Here is a 14,813-nt window from a genome sequence, read left to right as displayed (position 1 = left end):
GAGAGCAGAAGCCTGCAGATGCTGAGAGGCCGGGCTGCCACTGTGTCAGAGAGCAGGAGCCTGCAGATGCTGAGAGGCCTGGTATGCGCGCGACCCCGGGATGCCAGGGGGAGGGGTGGGGCACCGCCAAGGGGCTGGCTCACTTCCTATTTTTTGAACCCGGGAATGAACAAGTCTTCCAGAAAAGCAAGCGGGGGGCTGAACGGCGGTGCGGTGGTGAAGCAGGGCCTCAGTGAGGCCGGCCCACACGGGAGGTTCCCAGGTCGCATCCCAAGACCGCCCTGAACACGCCGTGTACACGCCTGCAGTGCTCGGGGTGGGACGGGGGCTGGGGTGGAGCAGGTACGCGAACCCCCTGGGGCCTGCCTCTTTGCCCCCGACTCTCTCACTTGTGGAAGAAAGAACTAAAAATAAAACTTCTTAAAAACTGAATTGAGAATGAGGAAGGGATAAAACAGGAGACACCTGGGGAGAGAAGGCACGGCCGGCTACGGACCAGCCCAGCTGTGCGCGGCATGGAGCCTTTCCGGCCGCCCGTCGGGGGCCTCGCGCCAGCCCTCCCAGGCCGACAGCCACAGGCAGGGCGCCGGGGGCGGGGCGCAGGAGCCCGCGGCCGGAGCGGGCTCACCGGGCTTACCGGGCCGGAGCGCAGGGTGTCTGAGAGTCGGAGGGACAGGGAGCGGGCGTGAGGGAGGGGCGAAGTCACGGTGAAGGCCACCAGGTGGACGGGGCGGGAGCAAACACAACTTCTGCAAGTGGAAACTCGGGTGACTGAGATGTGCGTGTGCGTGTGCGTGCGTGTGCATGCGCGTGTGATACATAGGTTTTGGAGCACAGCCGAAGCAAATTCATAACCTGGAAAACAGATTTAATGAAACTACCCAAAATGGCCACAGCCCGGGGACTCTGAAACACAGACAAGACAGAGCGAAGAGAAGGAACGTCTCACTGGGGCTCTGGCACGGGAGTCCAGAGAACGGGGTGGAGCTGTACTTGAAGACAGACAGCTACGAACTTCCAGAAGTGATAGAAGACAGCGCTTCGCAGATTCGAAAGCAGTGAATTTCAAACAGAACACATAACAGGAAATTCACTCCTAGACGCAGCCACGCCACCGACGCGGGCACCGAGAAAGGTGGCGGCGGTGCTCTGACGGTGCTCGGAGTAGCCGCGTAGGGGTAGCAACTTCCGTGTCCATCCCATCGTCACCACCCCTCTGTGAGGTGGGCCCAGGTTCTGCGCCGCCTCGACTGTACAGAAGAGGTACAGGGAGGTTGATCAGCTCGCCCAGTGTCACACGGCTGGGATCTGGGTCCAGGCGGCCGGCTCCGGAGGCCACACCCATGAGCACCGCGTGGTCACAGCCCTCATGCCAATACGGCTCCCCTACAAAGATCGGGGCCAGGCCACGGCACAGCAGTAAGCGTGATGCTCCACGAGGCAGTCCCAGGTCGGAAGGTTCCAGATGCAAGTCTGGACCCCTCCCTGAGGATGCCGGCCACGGCTCACCCGTGACCCAGGGTTGCTCAGGGCTGCAGGTGGACTGCAGGGTCAAGGCCCATTTTGGGGGGTGTGTTCTCTCTCACTTGCGTTCTCTCTCATTTCAGAAGAAATAAGTAAATAAACCTTCAAAAAAAGAAACGGGCCAGCAGGTGTGGTGTTTAAGGTGCTGGATTCCCACATAACCAACTGTAGTTGGAGTCCCAGGCCTGGAGGTTTGGGGATCACACTGGGCGTGCGTGTGCATGCCCAAAATCCCAGGAGGGGAACGGCGTGGCCATCTTCTGGGGTGGGAGGTGATTTCTCACTTTCCCTCTCTCTAGCAAGCACACGTGCTCTATGGCAAAAAAAAAAAAACTATTAATAAAAAAAAGAAGAAAGAAAGAAAAAGAAAAAAGAAGTGGCTTTTAGACCGAGCTAACTTCTCAGTGGCAACAACAAGAACCAAACCAGAACATTATCAATTGTGGACTCAGATGCAATATATATATATATTTTTTTTGGAGAGGTTTTCGCTATAGGGCACGTGCGCTCACCAGACAGACAGAGAGAGACATAGAGACAGAAAGCGAGAAATCACCCCCCAGGGGGGATGGCCACGCTGCAATCCCTTCTCCTCCATTCTCCTCTCGGGATCTTGGGCACGCACGCACACGCGCCCGGCGTGAGTTTTAAGCCACCGGGTCCGGGACGCAAACCGCAGTCGACTACGTGGGAGTCCAGCGACATAGCCATTACGCTAACTGCTGGTCCCTCAGACGCAATAATTTTTAAGGATAAGGAAGAAGAAAAGATATTGTAAAGAAGAAGTAGAGTTCTTTCTTGTTTTTTATTTTTTTGGTTTTGCACAGGGCATGTGCACTTGCTGGAGAGACACAGGGAGAGTGAGAAATCACTCCCGGACGTGGCCGTGCCGCAATCCCTTCTCTTCCAGTTTCTCCCCGGGACTTTGAGCAGGCATGCACACACGCCCTGTGTGATGTCCAAGCTGTCAAACTGTGCTCAACCTGTGGGAGTCCAGCACCTTAACTACTATGCCTCCTGCTGGCCCCCAAAACAGAGTTCGTTAAATATAACTTATTTTACTCAAAAAGAAAAATTCTAAAGGATGAAATTGAGGCAGGAGAAAGGAAAAGTGATCCTAGATGAGCAAGCTGGGATGCAAGGAGAAATTCTGAGCAAAGAAAGTGACAAGCATGGGACCAGCAGTTGGTGTAATGGCTATGTCGCTGGACTCCCATGTAGTCGACCACGGTTGGAGTCCTGGACCTGATGGCTTAAACTCACGCCGGGCGCATGTGCGTGCGTGCCCAAGATCCCAAGAGGAGAATGGAGGAGAAGGGATTGCGGCGTGGCCATCCCCCCTGGGGGGTGATTTCTCGCTTTCTGTCTCTCTGTCTCTCTTTCTGGTGAGCGCACGCGTCTTATAGCAAAAACTCTCCAAAAAGAAAGAAAGAAAGAAAGAAAATGACAAGTATGTTGTTAAATCTAAGCGTCCATTACATCCAACCATGAAAACAGTGCGTAACTCGCAGGTTAGAGGCGAGGCAGGACTGACCGGGAGGGTGCAGGCTCACACTAAGCACTCTAAGATCTGTCACTTGGGAGGAAGGTGAGAGTCATAACTCCTTACTCAGTGTTCGCATTAACATTTCTAAGAGAACCACCACCAAAAATGTAAACAGGGCATAGAAAACTTCTAACTACTGGAGAAATAAAGAGATAAAGAGAAAATAACGTAGCAGGTGAAGGCACAGGGTCCCACACTGCCGGCTCTGGTTCGAGTCTTGGACATGTTTTTAAGGTGCATGCATGCCCAAAACCCTGAGAGGAGAACAGAGGAGAAGGGATGACAGTGTGGCCATTCCTCCTGGGGGGGATGATTTCTCGCCTTCCCTCCCTCTCTGCCTCTGTCTCCGATGAGCATACACACCCTATAGACCAAAAAGAAAAAAGAAAAAAAAGGGAAAAACAATCCCAAAGGAGGCACTGAAGGGGACTGCAGGGCGTATGCAGCGTGCAGAGAGATGGAGAGGGTGCGACCGGGCAAACCAGGCCTCAGACATGCACGGAAACCAACGGTCCTTCCAAAGAAAGAAAACCCAACGAAAACGTCTTTGTAAGACCCGTGTCTAAAATATAGTGACACTAAAAGTTTTAAATAAAATGGGACCACACCATGGCCTGGTGCCTAAGGCGACCAGATCCCAAGTGGCCAATCACATGGTTCGAGTCCTGGACCTGGAGGCTCAGGAAACGTCCTGGGCGCATGTGCTTGCCCAAGTCCCCAAGGAGGGGGAGATGGAAGAGGAGGGATTGCAGCGTTTCTCCCATGGGGAGGGTTCTTCCCCCCTTCTCTGGCAAGTGCACACACTACATGGCCAAAGGGGAGAATTGGTTTAACTATATTGATGTCACATAAAATAGAACGATTTTAGTTTTTGCTGTAGGGTACGTGAGCTCACTGGCAGACAGGGAGAGACAACGTGGTGGGGGGAGGGCCACGTCACAACCCCTCTCCTCCGTCCTCCTCTTGGGATTTTGAGCACACACGCACATGAGCCCAGGGGGATTTTCTTTTCTTTCCTTTTTTAAAAAAATAATCATTATTTTTAAAATTTAACTTAATTTGACCAGAGAGGGGCAGAATGAGAGAGAGAGAAAGTGAGAAACAAGCTGCCAGGTCCGGGATTTAAACCATATGGTCAGCCATGTGGCAGTTAAATTATTTTTTAAAAGATAGAAATAAAATTAATTTTATATTTTATTATTTAGTTCAATATATCTAAAATATTATCATTTCAATGTAATCAATATTTTAAAATATTGCTGAGACTTTTTCCTTTTTTTAATTGCAGAGAGCGTGTGTGCTCACTGGGAAGAGGGAGACAGCCCCACGGGGCATGGCCACAGCGCTCCTTCCAACCTCTGCCCTGTCGGGATGTGGGGCATGTACGCGTGCCCAGCATGTTTTTAACCCATAGTCGGCCACGTGGGACCCAGTTCCCTTTACCCCTGGGCCATGGGGCTGGGCCTGACTTTTTTTTTTGGAGAGGTTTTTGGGATAGGGCACATGCGCTCACCAGACAAACAGAGAGAGACAGAGAGACAGAAAGCGAGAAATCATCCCCCAGGGGGGTTGGCCACGCCGCAATCCCTTCTCCTCCATTCTCCTCTTGGGATCTTGGGCACGCACGCACACGCACCCAGCGTGAGTTTTAAGCCACCGGGTCTGGGACTCCAACCGCAGTCGACTACATGGGAGTCCAGCGACATAGCCATTACGCTAACTGTTGGTCCCATTATGGTATTTTTGACTAAGTGTTTGAAATCTAGTGCGTGGGCCAGCAGTGGCATGGTGGTTAAAGTGCTGGACTCCCTCATGGCAGACCACAGTCCAGCTCCTGGACCTGACCACTTGAAACATGCTGGGTGCATGTGTGTGCATGCTCAGAGTCCCAGGAGACCAAGGAGAAGGGACTGGGGGGTGGCCGTCCCCGGGGGATCTCGCACTTCCCCTCCGTCTGTGGTGTGTATCTGCGCTCTGGCACGGCGCGGTCTGCACCAGCAGGTCCCAGGTGCACAGCAGGCCCACTGGCTACATGCAGGATGAGGCAAAGGCCACCTGCCCAGGCCACCACCTGCAGGGAGAACGCAATCACGGCAGCAAGGGCTGGTTTGGAGACTGAGAAGTGGCTTGAGTAACACATGGGTCAAAGAGAAGTTATAGCAACATGTGAAAAATACTGAGATGGGGGACCAGCAGTTGGCGTAATGGCTGTCACTGGGCTCCCATGTAGCCGACCGCGGTTCGTGTCCCAGATCCGGTGACTTAAACTCACGCCGGGCATGTGTGTGTGTGTACCCAAGATCCCGAGAGGAGAATGGAGGAGGAGGGATTGCGGGATGGCCATCCCCCCAGGGGGTGATTTCTCACTTTCTGTCTCACTGTCTCTCTCTGTCTTTCTGTTGAGTGCACGCACCCTATAGGAAAAACCTCTCCAAAAAAAAAATATATACATATATATTGAGACAGAATGATAATAAGAAAAACTACACATTAAAGTCGTAAGTCTACAGATGCAGCTAAAGTGATCATTAAAGGTTCATTTGTGGCTTTAAATAGCTTCTAGAAAAGAGAAAGACAGAAACCTCACACACTAAGCATTATTTTTAAATGCTATAAAGTGAGAGAATGACTGAAAGACAATACTGAGAACAAACATACACTGGAGAAAACTGACAAAACTAAAAAATCGGTTCTTTGAAAAGAATGAAAAAGTGGGGAATTCCCTGGCAGGGCTGATTACGAAGGAAAGCACAAGGTAAAATCTGGGCTGAAATGACACGCAGAGACATTGAGAGGCCACCATGAAATACTTTGCACTAACATGCTGGCACGCTGGAAAACTTGGATGGGATGGCTATCTATCTAGAAACTGTGTTTTTACCAAATCTGACTCAAGGAAGTAAGAGAGCAACCCTGTACAATGAGCTGCATCAACAAGGAGGAAGCGCCTTCCCTAAAGAGAACACCAGCGCTGTTCTGTTCTTGTGCTGTTCTGATTTGTTGTCACCAGCGATTGTACCAAAGTATCCACAGAATAATTCCACTCTTACAGAAATTATTCCAGAGAAGAGAAACAAGAGTCTCCAGTTCATTCTCCAAGGCTAGCAAAACCTTGATACCGAAACTCCAAGGACGACATGAAAACGAATCATTTCGGGCCAGTTAACTCACCAGCTGAAATATAGAAACTCCAAGTAGAATGTGATCAAAATGAATTCAGAGAACACAAAAAAGTCATAATAGTATCAAACTGAGTTTGTTCCTGGAAGGCCGCATTGGCTCAATATTAAACCCATCTTGTTCGTTTTTACTAAATTAATTCATTAGAGCATAAAAATCACCCGAGAGAACGTATTTGACTGCGCGCTCAGAATGACCAGCCAGGGGGCCGGCGGGCGTGCAGCCGACAGGAGCACCTGCGAATGCATGGCAAGCAGAAGGCTCGCAGGGAAACGGCCCAGGCCCCCGCCGTCACCCCTGCGTTCACCTTAAACTAACGGTCTTAGCTGGCCCAGAAAGGAGAAGGGGGGATGGTGGGCGGCAGTGAAGCGGGGTCCGGGCCAGGCTGCGCCTGTCCGAGGTTGGTGTCTCTGCCCTGGAGGCTGGAAAAGCACACCGGGCCTGTGTGCATGTGAGCCCAACCTGCCAGGGTGAAGATGGAGGAGAGCAGGATTGTGCCACGACCACGTCCCCAGGGTGCTTTCAGCCGCGTCCTCTTTCTCTGGTGAGGGCAATGCCCTTTAGCAATTTTTTAAAAATCTAAAAAACTTTGAAACACAGGACGCGCTGTGGGGACACCCAACACAGGCAGGCTCCAGGCCCAGGCCCGGAGACCTCCCTGAGTGCACCCAGTGTGTGCCTGCGACCCAGGGCCGGCGCTCCTGCTGCCCGACTCGCATTCACGGAAGAGAGACAGGGATACGCTGTTCAGATCCTTTGAGAGAACTGCAGGGCCAGATCTGTGGCCTGGTGCTCAAAGCAGCCAAACCCCACATGGCCCACCACGCGGTTCTCATTCTGGATCGGGGCTCAAGAAACACACCAGCGTGTGTGTGTGTGTGTGTGTGTGTGTGTGCACGTGCACGCAGCCGCACGCACACCCACGCGCCCACAATCCTAACGGGATGAAGAAATGGAGGGAAGGGACTGTGGTGTGCGCAGGCCCCGCTGAGGGGAGCTTTCTCCTGACCCGTCTGCACCTGTCTCTCTTTGCCATGCGTGTGTCCCCTCTGGCAAAAATGTGGCCCTCTGGCAAAAATGTGGCCCTCTGGCAAAAGTGCAAGAATTAGGAAGACAATAACAAACTGTCATTTGTCGATTTAGGATTATCTGTCAATATATAGAAAACAAAGTCCTAATGGATAAATTACATGAATTAACAAAAGAGTTCGGCAAGATTTCCGAATACAAAATCAATAAGCAAAAATAAATTGTACTTTTTAATAATGACTACAACTTTTTAAAGTTACTGGGGTTTTTTTGGGGTTTTTTTTTTGAGAGGTTTTTGCTATAGGGCATGTGTGTTCCCCAGAAAGACAGAGAGAGACAGAAAGCGAGAAATCATCCCCCCAGGGGGGATGGCCAGGCTGCAATCCCTTCTCCTCCATTCTCCTTGGGATCTTGGGCACGCGCACACACGTGCCCAGCCTGAGTTTACTGCCAGATCCAGGGCTCAAACCGCGGTCGAGTACATGGGAGTTCAGGGACCTAGCCATTACACCAACTGCTGGTCCTTCAAGTTATCGTTTTTATAAAAGCCTCTGAAACCACAAAGCAGGGTCGCACCTGTAGCACAGGAGTTAGCAGTGCACTGGGAGCCAGACCCCCCCACCCCAAATGTGATTCCAGTCTCGGCCCTGGAGGCTTAGGAAAGACATGCTGGGCACAGGTGCATGTGTGCCCCAAATCCTGACGGGATGGAGACGGGAGGGAAAGGACTGCAGTGACCACACCTCCGTGGGGGCCTGCTCTCTCTGCACCCCCGTCTGGCACGCACAGGCGGTGTCTGCCCGGAGGACAAGCAGACGCCACGGCCTTGTGAGGGTCAGATGGCGCCACCACTTGTGAAGTGGCTCAGATAGAACCTGAACCCAGCTCTAATCCACCTCTAGGTTCCACACCAGTCTGGAGAAGCAGAGAGGACAGAGGAAGATGTTGAACAATCCCCTGGGGATGCACTGAACCACAGGACAACCAAGTTTCTTCAAAACAAAATGAAACAGAAAACTGCCAAGGAAAAACAAGATATAGAGGGAGAATTCATAGATTAAAAAAGACTTAGAAAACACTTATCAACCAATTGCAGTGTGTGCACCTTATTTAGATCATGACTTAAAAATTTTTTTTTGTTGGGAACCAGCAGTTAGCGTAATGGCTATGTCACTGGACTTCCACCTAGTTGACTGCAGTTCGCGTCGCGGACCCGGTGGCTTAAAGCTCACGCCAGGTGCGTGTGCGTGCGTGCCCAAGATCCCGAGAGGAGAATGGAGGAGAAAGGATTGCGGCGTGGCCATCCCCCCTGGGGGGTGATTTCTCGCTTTCTGTCTCTCTGTCTCTGTCTGGCGAGCACACGCGCCCTATAGCAAAAACCTCTCCCCCCCAAAAAAAATTTTTTTTGCCAGAGGGTGTGCTTGCTCATTAGAGAGAGCAAGAGACAGAGACAGAGAGAGAAGTAAAGTGAGAATACACCCCGGGGGCGGGATCACCACCCCATCCCTTCTCTTCCACTCTCCTTTCGGGATTTTGGACACACATGCACATGCTCCCAGCATATTTCTCAAGCCACCAGGCCCAGGATTCGAACCACGCTGTCAGTCACGTGGGATTCAACCACCTTAACACCATGCCACCAGCTGGCATTAAATCATTACTTTAAAAAAACAAACTATCGGGGGAACCAGCAGTTAGCGTAATGGCTATGTCGCTGGATTCCCCCCTAGGCGACCACGGTTCGTGTCCCGGACCCGGTGGCTTAAAACTCACGCCGGGCGCGTGTGCGTGCGTGCCCAAGATCCCGAGAGGAGAAGGGATTGTGGCGTGACCATCCCCCCTGGGAGGTGATTTCTCGCTTTCTGTCTCTATGTCTCTCTCTGTCTGTCTGGCGAGCGCACGCACCCTACAGTGAAAATCTCTCCAAAAAAAAACAAACTATTGGGACCAGCAGATGGCATAATGGCTACGTCGCTGAACTCCCATGCAGCTAACTGAGGTTTGAGTCCCGGGCCCGGTGGCTTAAACTCACACTGGACAAGCATGTGTGTCCAAGATCCTGAGCAGTGAATGGAGGAGGGACTGCGGCGTGGCTACCCCCGGGGGTGATTTCTCACTTTCTGTCTCTCTGTCTCTCTTTCTGGTGAGTGCATGGGCCCTATAGCAAAAACCTCTCCAAAAAAAAGGGGACAAACTATCAAAATAAACTGGTATTTTAGTGAATCTATTGGGAGTTTGGCAGTTGATGATGACTGAATAAATAGTTGGTGAATAAATGTCAACCTCTGGGGAGGATAGGACCTGGTGCCTCGCGGTGGGAGTAATGCAAGGGGTTCAGCCGGGGAGCTGTGACCGTTTTCTGCAGAGCCGGGGAGAATGCACCTTAGCCCCGTCAGTGACCGAGAGCCTCCATGACTGAGCTGAAGCCAGGCTCCTCAGAGCGCTCTTCTCACTCGGGCTTCAATCTTTGTCTATAAAGATCCGAACCAGCATGGGGTCAGCAGGTGGCATGGAGGTTAAGGTGCTGGAGAGCCAACCATGTGGTCCGAGTCTCAGCCCTGCTGGCTTGAAACACACTGGGCATGCGTTTGTCCCCAAATCCTGAGGATGGAGAAATGAGGAGAAGGGATAGCGGCGTGGCCACGTCTCGTTGGAGGGTGCTCTCCCACTCGCCCACTCCTGTCTTTCAGTATCTGCCAGCTGGCCTAATCAGCCGGGACTGGCCTAACCAATTCACATGCCTAAACCTGTGATTTTTCACCTCCCTGACTGCTGTGCCCTCGCTGTCTCCCTGCTCACTCCTCAGTCTTCCTTCAAGTGCCCAAATCAAAGTTGAGTTCAGTCCACACTGGACTGCTTTCTACTGCAATAGTTACAACTGCTTAAAATGTGTCTGGTGGGAACCAGCAGTTAGCGTAATGGCTATGTCGCTGGACTCCCATGTAGTCGACAGCGGTTCGAGTCCCGGACCCGGTGGCTTAAAACTCATGCCGGGCGCGTGTGCGTGCATGCCCAAGATCCCGAGAGGAGAACGGAGGAGAAGGGATTGCGGCGTGACCATCCCCCTGGGGGGTGATTTCTTGCTTTCTGTCTCTATGTCTCTCTGTCTGTCTGGCGAGCACACACGCCCTATAGCAAAAACCTCTCAAAAAAAAAAAAATGTGTCTGGCCTTGTCTGACACCAACACTGTGGTCTCTACTGCAACTACCCACCTCTTCCACTGTAGCTTGAACTGAGCCGTAGATGATACAGAAACAAACAGAAATGCTTATTTTCTTTCTTTTCTTTCTTTTTTTTTTTTTTTTTTTTGGAGAGGTTTTCGCTATAGGGTGTTTGAGCTCGCCAGAGACAGAAAGCGAGAAATCACCCCCCAGGGGGGATGGTCACGCCACAATCTCTTCTCCTCCATTCTCCTCTTGGGATCTTGGGCACGCATGCACACGCGCCCGGCGTGAGTTTAAGCCACCGGGTCTGGGAACTGAACCACGGTGGACTATATGGGAGTCCAGCGATATGGCCATTACGCTAACTGCTGGTCCCCAGAAATGCTTATTTTCAAAACCCAATGAGGTAGCCAACCCATGGGCCAATTTACCAACCCCTGCTTACAAGGTGGTCTACTTTTTCATATTAGAAAGTCTCCATAACAAAAGGTGATATATAGGTACCAGATATGGTAAGAAATCTGAAAAGACTGAAGAATTTTTAGAGAAAATATAAAACTGTAACAAAAGAAATTTTAAAAGATGAAAATAAACCCAAGATCCCGAGAGGAGAATGGAGGAGAAGGGATTGCGGCGTGACCATCCCCCCTGGGGGGTGATTTCTCGCTTTCTGTCTCTATGTCTCTCTCTGTCTGTCTGGCGAGCGCACGCGCCCTACAGTGAAAATCTCTCAAAAAAAAAAAAAAAGATGAAAATAAATGGAGGTGTATACTATATTCATGGATTGGAAGATCCACTAATTGTAAGGACGTTAGTGCTCAAATTGATTTATAGGTTTGGGGCCAATGGGTGGCGTGGTGGTAAGATGCAATGCTCTGTGTAGGGCCGACTCCCAGGACAGGGTTCCAGGTTCACGTCCAAAGACCTCCCTGAACACACCAGGCATGCTACAGTCAGGGCTGGCAGAAGCTGAGGGTGCATGTGGGGTTGAGGCCCTGCTAGTGTTCACTCTCGCACTCATGGTAGAAATAGATACACTCTAAAAAACCGATTTGTAGGTGTAATAGTTTCCAATAAAAATCCCAACACATTTGTCTGTGTAAAGTGACAAGCTGATGGTAATAGTTATATGAAAAGACCAAAAGAATGTAAGAATGAAGATCCTCCCCAAAACAGCAAAGTTGGATACTTGTCTCACCGTATACTGAGAATTATTAGTAAGCTACTGTCATTAAGATGGGTCAGATTAGCAGCGAGGAAGACACTTGGAGACAGAAGCCAGTTCCACATGTACGGAGACGTGATTCATGGCAGAGCTGGCACTGGGAATAATTGGAGGACAATTAGGCACACATACAAAAAATTACATCGGGCCTCCCCCAACTGCTCACAAAATTCAATTCCAGGAGATCACAGAACTCAGCGCACAGGACAAACACCAAAATATATGCGGACATCTTCCTTACATTTAGATGGAAAGAGACCAGCAGTCAGCGTAATGGCTATGTCGCTGGACTCCCACGTGGTCGACCGCGGTTCGCGTCCTGGACCCAGTGGCTTAAAACTCACGCCGGGCGCGTGTGCGTGCGTGCCCAAGATCCCGAGAGGAGAATGGAGGAGAAGGGATTGCGGCGTGGCCATCCCCCCTGGGGGGGGTGATTTCTCGCTTTCTGTCTCTCTGTTTCTCTCTGTCTGGTGAGCGCATGCGCCCTATAGCTAAAACCTCTTAAAAAATAAAGACATTTAGATGGAAAAGAAAAAAAATTTTTGAGAGGTTTTTGCTATAGGGTGCGTGTGCTCACCAGAAAGAGAGAGACACAGAGACAGAAAGCGAGAAATCACCCCCCCCAGGGGGGATGGCCACGCCGCAATCCCTTCTCCTCCATCCTCCTCTTGGGATCTTGGGCACACACGCCCGCTGTGAGTTTAAACCACCAGGTCTAGGACTAGAACCGCGATGGACTACATGGAAGTCCAGCAACATAGCCATTACACCAACTGCTGGTCCCAAAAAGGAATTCTTTAAAAACAAAGAAGTCCAACCTATAAATGAAATAAAGGAGACGTTTGGATATTTTAAAAGTAAGAATTCCTCCAGCAAATCTGTTTGCAAGTAGGAAGACAGAAGAGCTGAAAGCAGGGTCTTGGGCAGGTACCTGCATGCCCATATTCTCGGCGGCGTTAGTCACAATAGCTATGTGGAAATGACCCCAATGTCCACTGACACACGACAGAGCCACGAAGTGCAGTCTATACACACGATGGAATGCGAGGCGGCCCTACGAGGAAGGAAACATGCACGCCGATGCAGCTGAGCCCTGACGTTCTCGAAGGCAAGGGACTGGCCACAGAATTCCTGTATGACCGCTCTTAGATTCGTAGACTTGTCAGATTCGCAGAGGCAGAAATCAGGATGGTGGCTTCCAGGGGCTGGGGGAGAGGAGCTAGCCTTGTACTGTTAACAGGTACACGGTTTTAGTTTAGAGTAATTTTTAAATTCTGGGTATGGATGGGGCGATGTTCTCACAACCATGTGCATGTACTTAACGCCACCAAACTGTATCTAAACCTGATAAAATGGTAAATGTTGTGTTACGTATATTTTGCCACATTAAAAAATTAGTTAAGCTCAACGGACGTCATAGGGAAAGCAAGAGGGGAGCCTCCTCTAGGAATCCATCTGCGGAGCCACCTGCTAAAGGAGCAGTACGAGAATACAGAAGGGAGTCCTGGGGCCGGCCACACAGCCGCGCGGTGGGTAGAGGACTGCAACCCACACAGCCACCGCAGCTCAGATCCTGGCCCCACTGGCTTGAAAAGTACGCATGCCCCAGACCCTGCCGGATGGGGAAAGGTTTGCAATGTGACCACACCCCCAGGGTGGTTTCTCTTCCCCCCTCTTTGTCTTTCTCTTGGTGAGTGTACACACACTGGGAAAACAACAAAGACAGAAAGAACTGCAGAGAACCTACCAGGAAAGGTTAAACAAAAGCACATTTTGGTGAAAGCCTTATTAGCGATGGCCAAGGCGCACGGACAGATTCCTCAGTAATAGAGGGGATGAAGCTCAGGACACTGGGGCGCCGGCTCTCTCCACGTCGGCAAAGCCAAGGACGCGCTGGCGATGCAGTGGGTCACAGACTGTTTACACAGCGCGGGTGGGTTAAACCGTGCTGCCCACCTTCGAGATCTGTCACTGCCGAAGTCAAGTGGAAGAGGCGTGTTCTCCGAGACAGCCGACGACGGCGTGGGGCCGCCCTGGGGCTCTGCGCGTAACCCGACCATCCAAAACCATCAGGCACCGCGCCAACGGCAAACACCTGCAGCCAGCCCACGTCCACACGGAGCCAATCGGCGGTGCCGCCCTCGGGACCCACGTGGCGCTGAGGAAGTTACAGCTGTGTGCCTCGTTTTCTCGTCAGTGAAACGGGGACTCCAGTGTCCACCGCAGCGTCATCGCAAGACTCTCCTGGAGTGCAGCCTCTCCGTGAGGGCTGACACTGAGGAGGTGCCTCAGGTGACCACTCCTCCCTGCTCACCTCTGACCTTGCCTCCTTCCCCACCTGCCCCACCGACCACCGTGCTTCCCGCACGCTCCCAGCCGCTCTGCGCATGCCCTGCCTTTCTGCTGTGCCCACCCCCCTGCCACACGTGGACCTGCGGCCAGACTGCAGAGGTGGCGCCCTCCGCCCTCCCTGTGCTCCGGCAGCCACAGACCCAGCTTCCACCTGGCTGCTTGTCCCCTCACTAGACTATGAGGCCCCTGGCGGAGCCCCTCCTCTCTCAACTAAAGCCCTATACCATCCGAACCCCTCAGCCAGGGCTCTGCACTCTGCAGGTCGGAATTCGAACCCTGCTCCACTGCTTACTTGCCGTGTGACCCTGAGTGAGTCACTTAACTCTCTGAATCAGTTTCCTTAATCCGTAAAATAGAGGCATTAGTGCTTTAAAAAAAAAAAAAAAATTTGCCAGAGGGAGTGTGTGCTGACCGGTCAGGGAGGGGGATGCAAGAAAGCAGCCCACGAGCACGGTCACGCTGCCATTCCCCTTGTCCCCCACCTTTCAGCGACTTTGGGCCCGCACACACGCATGCCTGGATGTTTTACAGGTGCTGGGTCCAGGACGTGAACCATGCAGTTGTCCCCTTGGGTACCAGCTCAGTAACGGGCAGGACAGGGGCCTGAAATCAGATGCCACCGTGAGGTATGCAGCGCCTGCTTCTGCCTGGAGCCCCGGCACTGCAGTGGCTGCCAGCAGGTCCCGACCCGGAGTCTGGGTCAGCCCAGAGGGGCCGCGTGCTCCCATGGCTGCGACGGGCCCCGGCCGAGCCGCCCTCCCCACGCTCCTGCCATCCATCCTCCGAGCGGCC

Source organism: Tupaia chinensis, unplaced genomic scaffold (assembly GCF_000334495.1).
Source record: "Tupaia chinensis unplaced genomic scaffold, TupChi_1.0 Scaffold000573_1, whole genome shotgun sequence".
NCBI classification, from domain to species: Eukaryota; Metazoa; Chordata; class Mammalia; order Scandentia; family Tupaiidae; genus Tupaia; species Tupaia belangeri.
The sequence above is the reverse complement of the archived record's forward strand: the minus strand, read 5'-3'. Positions refer to the sequence as shown.